This window comes from Seriola lalandi, unplaced genomic scaffold, assembly GCF_002814215.2.
Source record: "Seriola lalandi dorsalis isolate HSWRI2012SDOR001 ecotype SW California unplaced genomic scaffold, Sedor1 jcf7180002054901, whole genome shotgun sequence".
NCBI lineage: Eukaryota > Metazoa > Chordata > Actinopteri > Carangiformes > Carangidae > Seriola > Seriola lalandi.
Genome location: NW_019525453.1, coordinates 6495799 through 6504484, shown reverse-complemented (window position 1 = coordinate 6504484; position 8686 = coordinate 6495799).

Below are 8686 nucleotides of genomic sequence, written 5' to 3'. Positions count from 1 at the left end.
CTACCTGTCGTCAGCAATATGTGGGTTTATCAGCAGCAGTCCACACACTTCCCAAGACAACTGCCTGCTTTACTGATAACAAAAGCAGGTGGAAAGAGCTTTATAAGCGTACACACACACACACACACACACACACACACACATAAACACACACACTGTATAGGTGGAGGCTCTAGAGGTCAGAGAGTTGTCAGCAGCAGGATGACCTGCTACTACACTCAGGATGTTAACCCAGTCAAAGCTAATTGGTTCAACTCCTGTTGAATCATATCTCCTGATATGAAACAAACACTGATTCCTACTGACTCATGGTGCAACACAGCACAACACAACACAGCACAACACAACATACCTGCGGGGGGTTGATAGCACTGGTGATCAATAGAGCGACGCAGTCCCCTTGTGAGGATAAAGGCTGGACAGAAGTGCAGACTAGCACACCGAGCCCCTGAGATAAAGGCTTCTGGAACAGAAAATGCATGATGCTGATCTTTCCTCATCCTTAACTAAGCGCTTCTGATTACACTGCAGTTTACCATTATTTTCATTATTGATTCATCTGATCATGTTCGAAGTTTTGCAGAGCTGCAATTACAGAAATGTTTCATAGACAGTATACATATACAATATACAGTTTAGAGAAGCAGAAAATCCTCACATTTGAGAACCCAGCAGCAGACAGCATTTGGCAGTTTTGCTTGTTAAATGTCTTTATTGGTTAATTGATTAAAAATCTAATCAAAAAATCAAACTCTATGCTGATTAACGTTTGTTTATTGACTAATCAATTAATCAGTTGTTTCATCTTCCCTCTGTTTCATTCATTTTTATTATTAAAGATGTGTATAATAATCTGACTATATAATAAATGATGCAAACATTCAAGGAAAATTTGGGAATTTAAAAATACCATTTGCAGCAGAAACATGCTGCAGTTTAACTTTTTGGTTGTTTTTCTTAAGCTCATAATCGACACCTCAGTTTCCCCCAATGTATCCTCACTCCTTTCCTTTTCATTTACCACATGCATTTTCTGACTCGACCTCATCTTTACTGTAAACTGCTCATTATTGTTGTCTCGCAGCAGCAAAGGGACATAAAATATGGGCAAAATTCCCTCAGAACAATCAGCTAACCCAGGTTTTCTAGATGCAGTATCTAGAAATGAAAACAATGCGCCTTAATCTGACTTTTTAGTTTAGTCACCATTAATTGCATTAATTGCAACCTTCTTAATTTGTGTTATTTCTGAAGTCAGTGACAAATGATCATATTTATTCTTAAGGCATGAAAACGTATTGCCTGCATGACGGTTCATTAATGTGATATCACACATCACAGGAGTGTTGTAAGAGCGTGTCACATCACCTTAATGCTTTCAGAGTTATTCCAAATAGACCTACTTGTAATGCATGATGTTACTTGGATAGGTTTAATTAATGGAGCTGTAGTCAAACAGTAATTGCATCTGGATCTGTTTAGCATTTTGCTCAGTCTCTCTGAAAACATCAACAGACGTTCAGCTGTAAACAGTTGTTGCACTCCATTAACAAAATGGCTTTTTTGGCTCGGACCCACAGAGAGGAAAGTGCGGAGAGAATGGAACAACTTTAAACAGTGTTTGGTCCAACACTGTGTCTCATTGTCTTTGAAATCTTTTTTATATTTTTAGTAACAAACAGTGAATCAAATCACGTCCCCATGTCCTCGAAAACTACAGCACACATAGTCTTGACTTCTTGAGGGTGACTATTTTGAATCAGCCTTCAAAAATCCCACAGTGTGTGTGAGGTGCTGGTGGAGCTGCTGTTCTTTGAGTCATCTTACCTCTCCACCTTTTCATTTCCCTCCTCCACTGGGCTGAGACATGGAGGCTGGGAGGCCACCGGGGGAATGTCAGGGATGATCGCAACTTTGTTCCCAGACATGACACTGTCTTCAAAAGATTGCTGCTGCTGCTGCTGGAAAACCACTAGATGTTTTGCTGTTTTTCTTTTCTCAGAATATTGTTCATATTGTGGTCAAGTAGGATTTTTTTTGGTGCAACATTTGCACATTTGGTGCACATTTCTTCAAGAGGGTAAAGTCTCTTTTTAGCCAATAAGCTAAAAGAATGGCAGTGTCGATGGTTTGGTCTTTAGACTGAAATAATTGCAGTCAAGGGGTAGCCATTAAATCTTGTACATTCATGGTCACCAGAGGATGAATTTGAATGTCTTTGTTGATCTTGTAACTTTTCCTCTTACCCTACGTGATTTTCCTATTTGTTGTTTTGAGTGAAATATCTCAACAGCTATTGGATGGATTGTTGTGAAATTTAGCGCAGACGCTCATCTCCCCCTCAGGATGCACCGTAATGAATGAACTTTCCATCTATTGCCATATATTGCCGTACTTTGTTTTTAGCTGTAATTAGCAAATGTTAGCATGCTAGTATGCTAAAACTCAGATGGTGAACATGGTCAACATTATATCTGCTTAACATCAGCATGTTAGCGTTGCCATTGTGAACATGTTAGCATGCTGATGTTAGCATTTAGCTCAAAACATCACTGTGCCTCACTACAGCCTCACAAAGCTGCAAGCATGGAAGTAGCCTCCATTTCAGTTTAACATATTTCTTACAAACACATAACAACACAATGATGTACAATACAACATTTTTAATATATATGCTTTAATAGAACAGACAATTGCAATAAAGTTGAAATAAAAACAACAAAACACAGCTGATGTAATAGGTTTTAAGTCCCTGCCTATAAATGACCTGAAGTGGAGGTCGTCCCAGTAGAAGCCAGATCCACAGGTAAAATAGAAAGACAGTCCAATAAATTTGCGTTAGTATGAAAATGTAACAGCAGTAAATAGATGATTGAAAACACACCTGATTTAGCAACTTGACTATATAAATCCCACAGATAGAAACAAGATAGAAACATGATATGTTCTCTCTCTTTTTTTTTTACTTTTGGTCTTAATAAAGTTATTTTTGGGACATTTTTTGGTTTAAAGTCACTTTTCTACCCTCAGCAGGATGTTTTATCCCAGTTCCATTTAATTGATCTTAATGTGAATTTGACAGAAGATGTTTTATTCCTCAGCATGCTGCAGTTTAGTACCTGTGTCACTAATGGATGACACTTCGATTTTTACTGTGGTTAAAAAGAAAAATGATCTTCCTGTCATGACATGTGTTATGACAGAATCTGAATGGTTGAGTGTGAACAGGCTGATTTACAGCAGAGTTTTTTCTTCATAAAATTCAGTCAAAGGCTTCATTCAGAATTGTTGATAAGATTCTGTATGAATCTGCTCGCGTGTTATTTTCCTGTAATGGACAAGCTTAATGTAAATATTGTTGTCATCATTTATTTAAGAACAAAAGCCACTGTGCACTCAGCATTTCACAAAACTGTCAGTGTAACAGAAACACATTTTAAATGGTGCATGCCACAAGATTATAAAAAGATTAGAGGAATAAGTACATGATGTTTTATTCAATAAATCAATAAACTATAAGTGACCTTTATGTTAAAGCTTTTACATTGTAATGCAGCCTGATGCATATACAAATATATAAAAATATTATCACTGGGGAAAATGTTATCATAGATTTTGACTCTTAAAGAAAGATGTTGGAGTGAGTCTTTGGTCACCTGATGTTGGATTAGAGGGAAGGCAGAAAAGGAATTAAGATTGATCATCAAATCATTTTTTCCAAACCGGTTAGGCTTTTAAAAGGCCCAACTATAAGATGAATATCATGTTGAATATCATGTGTAAGTAAATCTTGTTAAGCCAGTAATCAAGCAGTGAAAACACTGAGCTCTCTGAAGCCAACTGACTAAGTGTCTCTGGTCGCTGGCGATCTAATTGGCATCTCAGCTGTAAAGAGGATTAACTGAGATTAGTTATAACACCTGTGACAGTACTGAAAGGGGGAAGATACAGCAGAGCAATGATGTGTTTCTATGTTGACTTCATATTGAAAATGATTTTTATCTATTTTACACTCATATTTTTTACTCAAAAGCAGAACTCAATTATATGAAATGTGTGTGGTTTTCATCTTGTTGTGGAGTTGTGTCCAAAAACACACAGCAGATCAACGGAGCTTTTGTAATTTTGACACATTTTTCGGGTTTTATCTCATCTGAATTTTCTCTGCCTTCATCAAACAAAGAAACCAGTGTTTGGCAGAACCAATGTTTGATTCTTCAGTCCCTGTATTTGTCTATAGGGTCGCCTATGGCTTAAACATTAAACACTTGGGGCCAGTTTCACAGATATGGCAGGCTGGTCTGCTCAGTCTTAATTTTGCTCACAAACATTTTCTGCTGGGGTAAATGGAGCTGAGTGGTTGGATGCAGTTCCTCAGTCAAACATTTTTTCATATTGAAAAGAGTCTTAATTATTTACCCAGAATACATTGTATCACAGTCTGGCTTAAGATAGTCAAGAACTAAACTGCTTTGCACAACGGATTAATTTAGACATCTATCTGAAGTCTGACTGTTCGTTGTATCTGAGCCACGGTAAAACGTGTCTAATTGGAGGAGATGCATGTTCAGTATATGCTGTACTGAATGCACAGTGGATAAAACCAAGGCCTTAACACCACCTAGAGCAAAGGTCTCTCCACTGACTTTATCTGGTCACACTTTGCCTGAAATACTTTGCATTCTGTGTGAACACATATTAGCAGACCTCAGAATAAATCGTTGGAAGCTCCAGCACTGTTACTGACTAAATCTTGTCTAATACGGGGTTGGCGTGCAACTCTGGTTTCATGTTGACTTGTGTGGCTTAAGCTGTGTTAAACTGGCAGTCTGGTCACTGCTGTGCTGCCTGTCGCACCATTTGTTTCACCACTGTTTGTTTCTGAGTCTCCGCGTCAGTATTTGATCTTTGTATCTCTGTTCTTTGTCCAAATGTTCCAGTCAGATATTTGCTTATAACTCGGTCCAAATCAGTTTTCTGACCTCATCAGACTGGATTCAAACATATCCATCAGCTTCCCCTCGCAGAGAGCTGTTTCACAGTCGGCGCACATGTGACTGAGAGGAGCACCAGTGGGCGTATTTTAGTGTTTTATTAGAAAACAGAAAGTTAATTAAATCACAGAATCATATAATGATTGCCAGTACCCTGGAAAATAATGCTGGGAAACTGTCCAGCCTAATGAGGCATGGGCAGGACAGCGCTCACATTTCGCTCACATTTATGACTAAGAATCGATGTGTGCAAACTGTAAAATGCATTTAGGAGCATGTGTGCGAATTAGATGTATCAGAAAATTCAGCGCAAACAGCCTCTATTTTTTTTTCACAGCAGCAATGTTGATGACATGATCTCTGCACTGAACCAATGATGTCCATTGAAAGAAATCACATGACATGATCCACTCAGCAGCACAAAGGGCCCTGATAGATAAAAAATGATAGATGCTAGACAGTTTAAAGGTAGGTAACAACACATGCAAAGTATTCGTCATTACCTTAAAACACAGTGAGACAGAAAGAGAGGAGAAAAGAGGAGATGGAGGAGGAAGTAGACAGAGTAACATTAACTGATGCCCCTAGTAGAGAGACGAGTTCATCCTCCACCACCGGTAACTCGGTAACAGTGGCAGAGAACATCCCCATGTTCATGCTGTTTACACTGTTTATAGAGTTTAAGGCACTTTAAAGTTTAAATAATTATATAATGATTAGATAAACACAGTTTGAAGCAGAAAGAATGAAAAACCTTTTTGTATTCAAATAAATAAAATCACTTTGCTTGTTAATGTCTCCTTGTATCCTTTTATTAAGGAAAAACATTATTTGATAAATTGTCATTGGCCCCCTAAAGTTCTTAATGCTGTTTCAGTGTAGGAGCACATGTGCTGTGTGAAGCCCTGGTTGTGTTGAAGTTATGGATCACAACTAAATGAATGCAGCCACACTGGTATGAAATTAAACCGTCTGCCCGGTTCTGTTTTGGAAGTCATGTCTAGACTGTACTGATTACGTCCCAGGCTTTGGCAAAGTCAATTTTTGAGGCAATTTTCTTGGTAATGTGGAGACTTAAGGCTTATCCAAGCTACAGTCATTTCCACAATGAGCCGGTCCCTTGTTTGTTGCCAGGAGGCAACTTCATGTACCAGTAGACTCCAGATATTGGTGGACTTATGGGGATTAGGAAACTAACTCTTGATTTTGCTCCATAAATCCAAGGAAAGGATGCAACGAGGGGAGAAGCGATCTGGAGTCTGTGCAAGGCTTTCTGTCTATGCAATGAGGGCTGTGAATGGGAATTATAATTCTCGGCGTCTCACCACTATCTCTCTCAGACTGTCTGACAGGCAGCAGAGTTGAGAGCAGCAGGGTTTGGGCAGAGGGACTCGGGGAAAGCCTGTAGCATGCATTCCAAACAAGACCGGGCCACACTTTAAATTAAAGAAGACCCAGCAGAGGGCTGTGAGAGACAGAACAAAACAAAGAGGAGGTGGAGAGCTTCCATCATCACTCACCGCCGTTTTGGGATGGAAGGTTTTGTCCTCATTAAAGACGAGGCAGTAAAATGAAATACAAAGTTCCGATGGCGTCTTAATTAGACAAGCCCATGACCTTTTCTGTGTGCTTATCAATAATCCTGGTACAACAGTCTGTATCACTGAGCTCCAAATCCCCAAAGTCATCTGATTCACATGCACACAATGAACAATACACTCCATTGTGGAAAATATTGACCATAGCAAATGGAAATGCTAATACAAAACTCCCTTAAGCACAGAGCTGCTCCTATAGAGCAGCGTGTGCATACACAATGATTAAAATATGACATCTCTGGCCGCTCAAATTGGGTTGCTGCAGAGAATCTGCAAACAAAAGCATTACAGATGCCGAAAACAAGAAGCAAACGCCGCAGTAGCCTAAACCAAACGGGGAGCGGAAGATAAAAAATTTAGATAAGAGCCTGATAAGACAAAAAGAAGCAGACTCCTGCAGCAAATGTTCAAGCTGAAGATTAAAATCAGAGAGAAAAAAGGATGAAAATAGTTTAGTATAGTGACACTTACAAATGAGTTCAGAATGTACATATGCAAGATAAAACCCAACAAAGATAACAAGATGGAGGTGATAAAAGAGAAAAGGTTTGCAGACATCTTCAGGCTCTGAGCAGAGCAAGGTGTGTTCTCGTCGCAGCCTAATCAGCCTAATTACCACCAATTATCTGCTTCAAATTGCTTGCTGTCAGTTAGAAAAGTCCATAATCAAGATCAACAGCACAACAAATCATTATACTGTAAAGGTTGCCATTATAGTCATCATCTCTAAACTGTATCCCCTTCTGAGGTCGAGTCAGCTCCTGCACCGATAATGAGCTTTCCACAGCTAATTGAAATAAACAGCCCATTATGTGTAGATTAGCAGTGGCTGGGTTCTGTGTAATAAATGTGCAGGTCAAACTCAACAGCGGCTGATGGTCAAACAATCAAAGCAGCTATAGGTGAGCGGGGACAGAGAGGCTTTGACTCACCGTCCTGTTTCCTGATCGGCACAGTTTTCCATGTTTGAATGTATTTCTCCGACCAGGTCTGGCAGTAGGAATATGAATGATGTAATGAATGAATATTTCCTTAATGTATTCATTTGTTTCCATACAGTCTAACAAGACTGACGGTCAGACAGTGCGCGGCTACGGCTACCATAGTTTGCAGTATAAATACAACAGCAGCTTATCTGCTGCTGCCGTCTCTCTTTGTGATCGCTTGAATGTCAACTTGAATTTCAACTCGCTGCCAATCACGCACTACTTCACCAGCTGTGAACGAACGAATCGATCGCCGCACTTATCGGCTCTGTGAGGCAACGTTAGCATGCTAACATTTGCTGATTACTAGAGCTGAGGCTGATGGGGATGTCATTAGTTTTGCATGTACTTTTGGGCACTAGATGAAAAGTTGATGTATCGCCAGAGCTTTTACAGTTCAACCATGTGGGGAACATGAATGTCTGCACCTACTGTCACCTCCGCTTCAGATGATCAAACCTGAACAGAAAGTGTCAACCTGCTGGTGATGCTTGAGGAAAAGTCACTAAAGTCATTAGTGTTCCTCCTCTGGCGACCATGAATGAAATTTCCTGCCAATCCATTTATTATTTTTCCAGATATTTCAGTGTGGACCAACGAACAGTCATTATCAGAGCCAAGCTGCTAGTGTGGCTCAAACACTCTTATAACATACCTGAGTTTCAGGCTGAACTGCTTTACCCTTAGATGCTTGTAAAGGTACACCAGGTGCATTCAAATATGTAGCATTGCTTGTATAATACTTAGCTGTGATGTTATATACTGTATACATAATGTGTAGTAAATGGGATAATGAAATACTGCACAAGAATCAGCAAACAGTTCAGTTTCAGGTAAATTCATTCAAGTGTTAGTCTAGGTTCCTCTTTTCTTCTGCAGCACCATCTGCACCGTTTCAGATTACACGTGGAGGGAAACTACTTCAACCTACCCACTCATCTATACCACAATTATGTCGTCTTGATCTCTTGGTTTCCAACCCGTCCATTTCCATAAAGTGAACCAAGTTTTATGGAAATATTACAGTCCAGTATTAAGCTCCTCAAGCCCCAGTGGGCAGCAGACTTCAGGCCCCAGAGAAGCTGATTTCCTCTGTTAACTCTCTGAG